The sequence below is a fragment of the Phaseolus vulgaris genome, chromosome 8 (assembly GCF_000499845.2).
Source record: "Phaseolus vulgaris cultivar G19833 chromosome 8, P. vulgaris v2.0, whole genome shotgun sequence".
Taxonomy (NCBI): domain Eukaryota; kingdom Viridiplantae; phylum Streptophyta; class Magnoliopsida; order Fabales; family Fabaceae; genus Phaseolus; species Phaseolus vulgaris.
This window is the reverse complement of record NC_023752.2, coordinates 59,694,589-59,707,430: the sequence shown is the minus strand read 5'-3', so window position 1 is coordinate 59,707,430 and position 12,842 is coordinate 59,694,589. Positions and strand designations below refer to the sequence as shown.

Below are 12,842 nucleotides of genomic sequence, written 5' to 3'. Positions count from 1 at the left end.
TTGCATATGTAAAACACGTCGTTATTCCATAAATACATCGTAAAATAAAGTTCAATAGTAACATAAATTCATTATCATGGACGTATATGGCTTGTTTAGGATAATGTAAATTATATGAAAATAGAACAAATTACAAAGTTTAAGATTTTATATAAACATATGGAAAAAAACACTTATACACCATTATATCGATAATCAATTAAATGACTTTCAAGTTATATGGAAAATTTTATGTTATTTTTTATTATATTATGTCAAACTACATCTTCTTATAACTTGTATTTTTTTCCTATAACTTCAGTTTCTATCTATAAACCCTCTATAACCCTTGCTAACTACTGATAAGTTATGAATATTACAAAAAATATTATAGTGTTTTGATTGATAAATATGATAAGGACACTAATTTTCTTTTCATAATCTTAAAATGGCATTAAATTATACATAAAAGTAGTTTGTAATGGATGATCAATTTAAATTTAGTTTATATTTTCACTGTCCTTGTTTCGAATATTAATCTTAAATCGTTCAGATACATATTATAAACCGAATTAAATTCAATTCCACTAGTGAATCAACATATTACATTAGTACACCATGTGTTCTGTTTCCTTAATTGAAAAATAGTCATATATTACCGGTTAAATTAAATAATTTTTATTTTAACTTAGTATGGTAGTGTTTAAAAATCTTATTTATTAATTATTTTTTAGTTATTATTTTTTAACTAGTGTTTTACTTTTGAAACTAATTAAAAAAACAAATTTCCTAATAATACTAGGTTAAAAACTTTGAATGTCTTCATTTATAATTATTTTCTGTAAAATACAAATAAATTTCTTATATTAAAGACAATAATATTAAATACTTAAATTGTAAAATTTTACCATGAAGTTTGTCTTTTAAGATTATACGATTTAATTGATTTATTAGTTTATGGATTAATGTATGTTAGTCCACCACGATGAGTTATTAGTCTATGTGTCAGTAAACTTTAACTCCCAACAAGTTGAGTTATTAGCATATGTGTTAGTTTTAGCTCTTATTGAGCTCATTTATTAGTTTGTGTCCTAATGAGTATTAACTTTGATTGAGTTGATTCATAAGCATATCTGTTAATGAGTTTTAGCTATAGCAGATTTGATTTATTAGAATATATGTTAGTAAATTTTATCTCTCAATAGTTGATTTTTTAGTATATATGATAATGAATTATAACTTCTATCACATTTAGTAAGTTTTACCTCTAAATGAGTTGATTTATTGGTATATATTTATATATCTATGTTAATGAGTTATAACTTCGATCGCATTGATTTATTAGCCTATATACTAATGACTTATAGTTCCAACTGAGTTGATTTATTATCCTTTATGTTAACAATCTTTGGTTCGACCTGGCATAAATAAGGGAAGTGAAGGTTTTAAATATATACACAATAGTCACCTAATAAAAACATACGATAATAAACAATTATTTGAAAAAGTTTATCGAATATTATCTTAAAGATAAAAGTTATTTGTAACATTTTTAGTAAAAAAACATGTTAAAAACAACTTAGTGCAACTAACAACCTATAAAAACATTTTCATTCTTCATCAATAATCGTCCATCTAATGTTACCTTATTAGGCTCATAGTAGTCACTTGGGTTTGTTCTAGAGTCACTCGAAACTCAACGTTGAGAGTTTTTCCCACTCTAATCTTTAAGACAAGCTATGAATCTAGGAGTTGCTTATTCTCACTATTACATGCCTTTAAGGTTGTTCCATGCTTATCTTGAACAACTCTTAGGACCTTACATTTAGCCTTCACATCAACCTCAAACATTATGAATTTCATATTCGAGGTTGTCATGTATTTTTTAACTTTTTATCTCTCCCTTAAAGTGAGCAACCTTATCCTAATTTTCTTTCTTAACACGAACATGTTTTATGTAGTTTGCTTATGTTTCACGAGCTTGGATTTTCAACATATAAGCCAAGGCAATGGACTTGCTTAAGGTAGTTTTAAAGATTGTGACTAAGATCTACTTCAATATATTTACTTAATTATTTTCTATCAACCTTAGGAAAGTTGTGCACTTTTTCACAAATCAACGAATGTAAAATTAAATATATCTCACGTATGTACAATTTCAAGTATACTTGGTCAGCTTGTTGGTGATCACATACGGGTTCATCCCCACTGCAAATATCTAAAACAATTTTCCTTGGGATTTTGGTGGAGGTATACTTGTAGTCTAAAAAATAAGATCGAATTTGCCCAATGATACCAAGTGTCACAATCCATTATCTCTAAAATTTATATATAAAAAAACTTCACAAATAAAAAGCTATAAATTTCCACCAAGAGTCATAAAATTCAAATATAACAAGAAAGTTCTCAAAAAGTTAAAATAAAAGCCCAACCAAAAGCCTGAAACATTTCAAATAAAAACCTAGAAAACCCAACAATGAACCAAAATCTTAAAAGAGATGTCCAAACAAACATAGAAAATAACTCATAAGATTAGCTCTTCGAAGCTTCAAACAAGAGAGTCTAGAGGTATAAATAAACCAATAACAACACAATCCTAATGAATAGGTAAATTCACCTAGAAAAAACTAAACACATGACATTTAAAAACCAATGTGCATTCATTAAATTCAAGCACATAATTAGTGTCTTAATTTTGCATAACAATAAATGGCTATAAAGAGCTTTAAATGAGGAGTTAGTGTGATAGGCAACACTATTACAAGAGGGGAAATAGAAGTGACATAAAACTTGTGTGTGTTATTAAACAATATTAGTAACTATAACGACTGACGAAAAGTAATGTGTCAAGTGAAATGACATTTGGGGTAGTCCTCAATATAATTTTGAAACATCAAATTTTCTCATAAGTGACACCATTTTAGTTTACTTGCTTGAAACCACTATTCGTTTAAAACTCAAGTACATTGGATAGTTTTTCGCCTGTAAGGCTCAAAATGTGGGGTTTGTGTATCGTCTAATCTCGTGTACTCGATTAGCTTTTATCATAAGGAACTTCATATACTTAGGTTGATGTTGATTTCAACTTTATGTTATTCACCTTTAAGGTTTGAATCGAGGGGGTTATGTACCATCTAGTCTCCTGAATGTGTTAACCGAGTTATGTGTCAACCTCAATATGAGGTCATCTACCTTCATATGCTCAAATCTGGTTTTTAAATCGACAAGAAAATAATAAGCCTTTTTTTAGCAATCAAGTTACGATATTTATGGATCCACAAATGACTATTACTCGTAAAAGGCACCTAAGGCAGGACCATACCTCCACAACATTAACATAAGGCGAAAAATCCTTATTGATGTAACTTTGTTTAACAATCTCACTCCTCGAAAATAAAAGGGGAAGGGGCTAACATTAATCGTCTTTTATATTTATAAATAACCTCAAACTTTTTTTATTGTGAGGGATGTCTGAAAAAAAAAATTTAAATGTGAACTCCCCAATTTCAATGGATTAACATGTGCTAAACTTAGTTAAGTGAGTTAACTTGTTGATTAACAAAGTTAACTCCTTTTTCTTGTCATTTTCACTCCTTGGGACAAAATCTCTCTCTATATATAGAAGTCTCATTCATTTGTAAACATAATTGAATTTTTTCTTTGTGAATTTTGAGAGTTCTTTATTTTTGTTTTGATTCATTTTTGATAAAATTTCTCAAGTGGTGAATCTCCTTGCACTTATCATTTAATTATTGGATTAAAGGTGACATGTTAGTTACTTCTTTCCTCCTCTCAATCCATTTTTGTTTTCACTTATTTACTTGTTTTTGTTCTTACTTTTTATTAATACAACACAAATTGATTTCTATACTTCTTGCTTGCACCAAATGTTATAGTATTTCCATATAATTTCTCTTCTCCAACATTACTTGAGTTAATCAAGATCCTCCCCAACCTTTCAAGATTTATATGAAATGAATGGAATTAAATATAAATACGGATAAAAATGCATAGAATTCAACTTCTCATTCTTATACCATAATCAATAAAAAATTTACAACAATAGATTAAAAATAAAAAATATCTTAACTTATTAGATTTATTTTTTATTACTTATAGTAAATATATTATATACTTGATTTTATATTATATGTTTAAATGTTAAGATGACATAATAAATTTTTATAAAATAAAATTTGTTAATTTTGTTTACGACCATTAAAGCTAGTATAATGGCAAACCAAATAAATAAGTTGACAATAATTTGTTTTGGTGTCGTCATTGACAATATGATGTGGTATTTTTTAATGATATATACAAAATAAAAAAAACGTAATACAAATTGGGTATTTAAATGTCGGAGGGTGGCGATTTTGACAAAAAAAGATTGTTATTTGATATTTGTTTGAATATTTGTTTTTTCTTCACAAAGTATAATAATTAATTGTTTTTATGAAACTGAAATAGTTAATAATTAATAAAAGAGAAATATAATAAAAAAATTATTAAAATATAAGAGATGATGATAAGAAAATTAAATAAGTTACGAGTTTAAAATCATCGGTTTAAGACTGTGTTTGGATTGGGGAGTAGATTTGAAATGATTTGAGAGGAAAGTGAAGTTGTTTGGATTGAAGTATGTTATAGTAGATTTGTGAGGAAAGTTTATTGAAGTTTGTAATTGATGTGATATTGTGAAAGATTTTTAAATGTATAAAATATAAGTTTATAAATTTGATAAATAATAAATTTTTAAAAAATTATAAAATAATTTAATATAAAAAAATTTAGAAATATATATTAGAATTAAAATAAATTAAAAAAAATACATATTAATAATTAAAATTAATCTTTTATTTATTATTTATTTTATTATAATATACAAATTAATTTTAATAATTAATATAAAAATTATAAATGTAATATATATATATATATATATATTAAAATATAATTTATATATATATATAATCAGTATGTAGTTTATTACTTTTTTAAAACAAAATTAATATAAATCCAACTTTCCCCGCAAATCTCTTCAGAAAGGAAAGAGAAAGTTTCAAAGAAAAAAACTGTCTCGTTTTTCATGTTTTCATACATATATATTTCGTTTTTTCAACTTTTCTTGCACTTTAATTTTTTTTTTTCATTCTTCGCCTAGAAACGAACAGAACCTAAATGAAATAGTTTGTAACTCATTTGTGAAAAGTCATAAATAAATAAGTTAATTGATGTGATTAAAAAATACTTTTATTATGTTCAAAATAATTTATAACTCTTAATTAATTTATTAGTCTTATCAAACACGTTTTTAGTTTTTTTTATGTTACTTTCTTTTATTTCATTGAATATTAGTTTTTAAAGCTTTTGGTTTCAATTTTTTATGGTAAATTTTGTATTGTAATATAAAAATATTATTAATAAGGAAAACAGGTTTGCATAAAACAAATGTAGACAATCCAGTTTTATACTGATATAGATAAAAACAATATTAAGTTCTTATGAAGTAATGGATTTACTTATAATTTATATATTAAAAACATACGTATTATATATGTATATATCATCATAGTTGATAATATCATTAAATATAATATGTATGAAATTTATAATGTAACATTAAATATTAAATACAATATGAAAATATAATAAATGCTTATTGAAAATACGATTTTTTGAAATTAAATATATATTAATGAAATATAAGCTATATAATTAATATTACACCACAGTATTTAATGTATGCAGTTAACACACACTCGGAGGATAAATATGTTTTTAACTAAAAAAACACTTTTAAATGATTTTTTTTAAAGGAATTTTACATTCTTTTCTTTTTGAAATAATAGACTTTTAAGTTTTAAATCACATTAACTCATGACAGAGTTTTTATGTATACATTTGGGTATTAATAAAAAGTAAACAATGACAATATCAAAATAAATATTAAAAATTATTGTATCATAAAATCAACGGAGCCTTACAAAATTCATATACGGCATATATGAACGTAAAATATTTTCCCATAAATTCCAAAACAATTTCATTTGCCGTCGTATCACAATAATGAACAAAATATTAAGATAGATGAGATTTTATTAAATATTTTTTATTGTGTATATATTAAATTAAAACGATAAAAAAATATTTTCTTTAGAGATGAAGAATGAGACATTGAAAAATAGGAATAAGAGATTGAAAGCTTAATTTTAATATTTATTAGAACGGTACAATTGTGAATCAATGGTAGTAGCGCCTACAAGCTATTCAATTAACCTACCCCACATTGCACAGTCTAAATCTGACGGCCCTCAAAGGTCTGACCAAACTGCCAATTATATGGTGCCACGTTGTAGCTTGTGACAGTTCTACGGTCACTGGTGGTGACTAGAAAAGAGAGGCTTTGTCCATTGAGGTAGGAGTTGCTCTGCCAATTTTGCCCCCAGTTCCTTGACATAGATTGCCAGCCTGTTTTGGACCCTTTGATGGAGACTGCATGGACATCCCCTGCACCCGCGACGTTGGTGATCAAAACCAAGTTGAAGTAAGAGTGTCCTTTAATTGTGAACCGTATTCCCCCTTTTCTCACACAAGGCACTCTGTCATCATCAAATAAGAGACCAAAAAAAATAAATTAAAACCGTTGTTAGAAACTATAAAATAAAGTCTATTTAGTTACGGTTATAGTGTTATTTATAAACGTTATTATTAATGCGTGTAACAGTTTTGCATGGTTACAAATTTGACAAAAAAAATATTTCTTTTTCGAGAGAGGTATTACGAAGTGGATTTTAAGTCTGAGTCAATCCTATAAAATAGGCTCGTGAAGTGAGGTTTGTATTCACTTATATACAATGAAACGGTCTCATAACGGATGGTCGGATAAAGCCAATAAACACTTAGTAGGATAGACTCGAAATAACTCTGATACAATATTACGAAGTGGACTTTAAGCTTAACTCAACTTCATAAAACCGATTTATGAAGTGAAATTTGCATCTACTTATATATAATGAAATGTTCTAATATCTAGTTGATACATCTCCAACCTGAAAAATTTATGGATTGATGAAATTTACCTGAGACAGGCACAATTCCAGCACTATACTGAGCTATTTTGAGGAAGGCTGATTCTGCCAAGTTGAAGTGTTGTGCAGGAGGGTTGCACCAACCAGGACCACTACTGCTAGGAGTTTGTAGAAGTAACAACAACCGACCCAGGCTTGCACCATTTTGGATCATTAACACACCTAATTGCAAAACAAGCCCCACAAGACAACCCATTGTTGAACAAAGCAGCGCTTAGAGCTGTAGTATCAGTTCCATATCCCTCATTCGTCAAATCCCCATAACCACATGCACCTCCTGCATGTATTCATATGATGTCAACAAACCTAATATGAAACAAAAAAACAAAAACCAAGAAAAAACAAATGTTAGCAAAGATAGAATCTAAGTAACGTACCCATGGTTTGGGAAGAACCAGTGTAGAAAGTAGCGTGGGCACCATTCCAACCATCACTGTCAGCAGCAGTGGCACCCTGCAAGTGCATTTCTGCAAAGACAGAAATGAAAATAAGTAGTGCAGTGGAACATGCATGGTTAGACATTGGAAGTGCCTTGGTTGAATGGGTTTCTTTTGAAGTTGAATGCAAGAGGGAACCTCTATTTATAAGAAGCAAATTGCTGAATAGTTAACAAGCACAGTTCTACACTTCAAACATTTCATTACTATTTAATTTTATTTCTGGTTTGTTAATTACTTACATTATTAGGGTGTTTGATAAACACATTTTCTTTAATTTATACTTTAAAACATTAATTTTTCATTGATGACATATAGTATGGAACATAATAAGTTTTAATGGTTTAGTTATTGTGTTTGTTCTTTATTTATTGTTTATCATAAATATATTTATCACTCCTTTAGTTCAGTTTAACAGTGTTACATTTTTAAAACTTTTCTTATTTCCAAAATTTAAGAAAGGAAGATATATAAAAACTGTTACAAGAAAAATTCATATAAATATTTCTATTATAAAATAAAGAAAATGTATTTTATTTATTGATTTAAAAAAATCCTTAAATTAGCATTAAAAAGTTATTAAATAAAAATGAGACTAATAATTATTTTTATTTTTAAAATATTTTTTAATTTAGTTAATATTAATTAATTTTAGTTTTTAAAATTATTTATATTTAATGATTTTATTGTATTATAAATTGATTAAATATATTTATGATTTTAATATTTTAAACTTAAATTATACTAATTGTATTTTTTTCAAATATTTGTGTTTATCATGTTTGACATTTAGACTTACCTCGTTACTAGTGTCACTTTAATGATTTCATAAATAAATTACATGGGGAATAGATGATATTAGGAATAAAGTTGACAATTAGGAGAAGATATGTTTGGATTTAGATGTTTATAAAAAGAAAATTATGTTCAATATTTGATAAGTCTTATTTAAGCTTTCGAATTTATTTTGAGATTTTTTATATTTAAAAGTAGTTGGACTTATTGTGTTTGAAAAATAATTTGACTAATACAAATGCTTATAAAACAATGGAATCACTAAAAAAAATTATTAAACAAAAATTAATTTTAATAATCAATAATTAATTATTACATTGATTAAATTAGAGATCATTTTATAAACTAAAAAATTATTAATATTTAATATTTTTTATTATTAATAAAAAATTATAAAATAATTTTTAAATTGGTGTGATCATTAATACTAACTACTTTATATTTTAAATTAGTTTTTATTAGTTTTTTAAGATTAATTTATACTATAAAATATTAATAATTAATACTTTAATAACTAATTTAGATAATTTAAAAAATATTTTATAATTTTTTATTAATAATAGAAATCTCTTTAAATATCAATAATTTTTACTCTTTTAAAATATTATCTTTAAATTTAGTTGTTATTTAATAATTTTTTTTATGATTGTTGTAATAAAGTTATGTATCGATCGTGATTTTGGTAATAAAGTTATGTTTTAATGACAACTAAATTAGTTTTAAAACATATACATTTTTTCAAAAAAATATTTATTGTAACATGTAAGAAATAAACGAAGGTAACTGAAATCTAAACTACAATAACACTTAACTTCAATGTGGGTCTTAATTTATAATAAACTAAACATTTATTGTTGACTGAAGAAAGTCTAACATAGTTTGAGGTATATTTAAAAAATTTAAATTGTTTTTTATCCGCCTTTCAGTATTGTTTTTCAAGAAATATAATATTTTTATTTTAATAAAATGGTTGTACAATTTTCTATTTTACTATTTTTTTCACCTACACATTTTAACTCTACCTTATAGTAAAAATGGTAGGAAGTATTAGAGTATACTTAGTAAACGTTTTTTAAACATGATTTAATATATATTTAACTTTTATAGTGACAATTGAATGAGTTTTAAAAACATATACATTTCTTTAAGAAATATTTATGATCACACACAATAAATAAACGAAGTTAACTGAAATCTAAAATATAATAATAGTATTTTAACTTCAACGTGGGTCTTAATTTATAATAAATTACGTTATTGTTGACTAAAGAAAGTCTAATATAGTTTGAGGTATATATTTAAAAAAAATTAAAATTGTTTTTCTGTCTGCCTTTCAATATTATTTTTCAATAAATATAATATTTTTATTTTAATAAAATAGTTGTATAGTTTTCTGATTTACCTTTTTTTTTTTCATCTACACATTTTAACTCCACCTTACAGTAAAAATTGTAGAAATTATTTGAGTATAATTTTTTTAAACATTATTTAATGCATATATTTACCTATATAGCATATATTTCGAAGATTTATTTATAGGATTATAAGAGTTTTTTCAAGTGACAACTGGATGTGTTTTAAAACATATACATTTCTTCGATAAATAATTATATATTTATTGTAAACGTAACTGAAATATAAAATATAATAATAATATTTTAACTTCAATGTGAGTCTTAATTTATAATTAAGATTTTTTAACTATAAAAAATTATTAAATATAAATATTTTTTTAAAAAAATTATTAGTTATAACTAAATTAAATACCATTTTAGATATTAAGAAAATTATTTATATATAAGATAATTTCTATTATTAATAATTTTTTTAAATTGATATTTAAGTAGTTATTAAAGTAATGGTTAGCAACTTTATAATATAGTGAATAGTTGGTGATTAAAATTAATTATTTTTTTCAATTGACATGTACAAAATTGAGGATTAGATGAAATTAATAGTAACTGGAATTGAATATTTAATATAACAGTACAATTGGGAAGTCCCTATAACGGGTGCTCTATTTTATATTATATATAAATGCCTCTCTTAACACTCTTGTGGCATCAACAACACCTAAAACCTTTTTAATTATTATCCCGTTGGGGATTAATTTTCACACAATATATAGGTAATCACATTTTTTAATTTACTAAAATAAAGTTAATATTAATATAATAACATGTGATTTCTTTTTCACTAAAATTGACTCCCTTGGAAGGTCTGACCAAACTGCCAGTTATCTGGTGCCACGTTGAAGGCTGTCAGAGTTCTACCGTCACTGGCGGTGAGTTGAAAAGAGAGGCTTTGTCCATTGAGGTAGGAGTTGCTCTGCCAATTTTGTCCCCAATTCCTTGACATAGGTTGCCAGCTAGTTCTGGACCCTTTGATGGAGACTGCATGGACATCCCCTGCACCCGCGACGTTGGTGATCAAAACCAGGTTGAAGTAAGAATGTCCATTAATTGTGAACCTTATTCCCCCCTTTTTCACACAAGACACCCTGTTGTCATCATCACCAAATAAGAGAACAAAAGAAGGGTTTAACTAGGTAGGTTGGTAGGAAACTAGAACAAGCTAAATCAAATTATATATGCACTCTTCTATCAATATCAAATAATTCAAGATCTCAATACACAAAGTATTTGGAAACACAATTGTTTCTCTTTTTTCTTATTTTTTTCATAATTGTTAAATGTGTTCAACAAAATAGATAATTTATGAAATTTGTCACAAAGGGTGAGACTTTTAGTTATTAAAAGAAAATAAATATTTTAAAAATATGAATTAGTAATCAATATTACGGTCAGTGTAGATGAATATTCCTTGGCTGATGTGATGAATCAAATGGATCGCACGTAATCACAATGAAAAACAAGATGTTCTAATGAATTCTAATTTCAAATGAAAAAAAAACAATGACTCAAGCGTAAAAGAGAGAAAAACAGAAAAGAAGAGAAAAAAAATCCAAAAAAAATTCTTATTTACTTGTAGGTTAGAGAGTAAAATACATGATGTATATATATATATATAAAAAAGACTAAGACCTAGCTGAAACAGAAAAGAAAAGGTAGACCAAACAAACACATGTCAAAAACTTAAAAAAAAAAAAATTAAATATGTTATCAATCAATTTAGTAATGAGTTTTTTCCTTCTCATTAATTAAAATTTTGGTTAAGGGAGGTTAATTGAGTTAGGAGTTGGTAATTTAAATAGAGGAATGGAGTTAGAAAACCTAAGGATAATGAAGAAATGTGATTTTGAAAGATTTTAGTACTTTAAAATTTGTGTCATTATGCTATTGTTTTGAAGTTTTAGTGACCACATTAATCTCTTAAAAAGTTAAATTATCGATGTAAGTTTTGTGAATGATGCAGTTTGCACACTCCAAACCTTGGTGTTGAAAATGCAAACACAATTTTTCATTCATAAAAATAGGGAAATTATGGTTGAGATATGTTTATGGTACCTTCTAAATGCCACAGGCACAATTCCAGCTCTATATTGAGCAATTTGAAGGAAGGCTGGTTCTGCCATATCAAAGTGTTGTAGAGGAGGGTTGCACCAACCACCGTTATTGTTTGGCAAAGCAAAGTTTGGAGGACAGAAGTTTGTAGCAGTGACAACAATGGTGCCAGCCTTGCACCATCTTGGGTCATCATCACACCTCATTTCAAAACATGCCCCACAACTCAAGCCATTGTTGAACAAAGCAGTGCTTAGAGCTGCAGTGTTAGTTCCATATCCCTGACTGTACAAATTCCCATAGCCACATGCACCTCCTGAACGCATCAAACAAAAGGGTTAAAAGTTAGAAAACAAGACAAAACTTAGATAAACTTTTATGGATGTGGCTATGTTATTTTATAGTTGAAGTTGGAATTTTATCTTGGTAGTCTATGTTGACTACTATTGCAAACTTTTAGCACACACATGGCTAGTGAAAACCTCAATTCAAATTAGAAAGCACTGTCAAAATCACTTAAAGTTTGGTCTAAAAGATATTTACTAGGGTAGTCAAAATGTCTAAGAAATTAAAGACATAATAATGATGTTGAAAAGTTTCAATTTGTCAATGTTTCTTACATGTAGTAGTTTTGTTTGAAGATAGATAAAGATAAAAGTTACACTGACCCATTGTGCCAGAAGCATCACCACCGCCATAGAAAGTAGCATGACCACCCTGCCAACCGCCATAGTCAGCAAAGGCAGTCTTCAAGTGCATGTTAACGTGGATAAAAATGAGAATAAGTAGGACAAAAAATGATTGCATGGAGTGCCATTGGAAGTTACTTGGTTGAACAGAGGAGGCAAAACAGGGGAATGTGTACTTAATTTGCTATGCTGTGATGATGAATGCTTTAGCCAATTGAGGGGTGTGTATTTATAAGCATGATTTTGGTTAGTGACAAGCACAATGGTAGGGTTATTTCCTTAAAGGCACAGAACAAGTGCCAAATCAAAGGCACATGCTATGGTTCTGGTTTAGATTCCCAACCGCTAATCTAGTAGGCCAGAGACCAGCACATGCATCCCCCAACGGCC

At 26.8% G+C, this 12,842-nt stretch overlaps 2 pseudogenes; both read right to left on the bottom strand.

Moving 5' to 3' along the window:
* Nucleotides 1–6,236: 6,236 nt before the first annotated feature.
* Nucleotides 6,237–7,606, bottom strand: LOC137826954 (expansin-A1-like; annotated as a pseudogene).
* Nucleotides 7,607–10,245: 2,639 nt separating this feature from the next.
* Nucleotides 10,246–12,631, bottom strand: LOC137826479 (expansin-A8-like; annotated as a pseudogene).
* Between the last annotated feature and the right edge of the window lie 211 nt (nucleotides 12,632–12,842).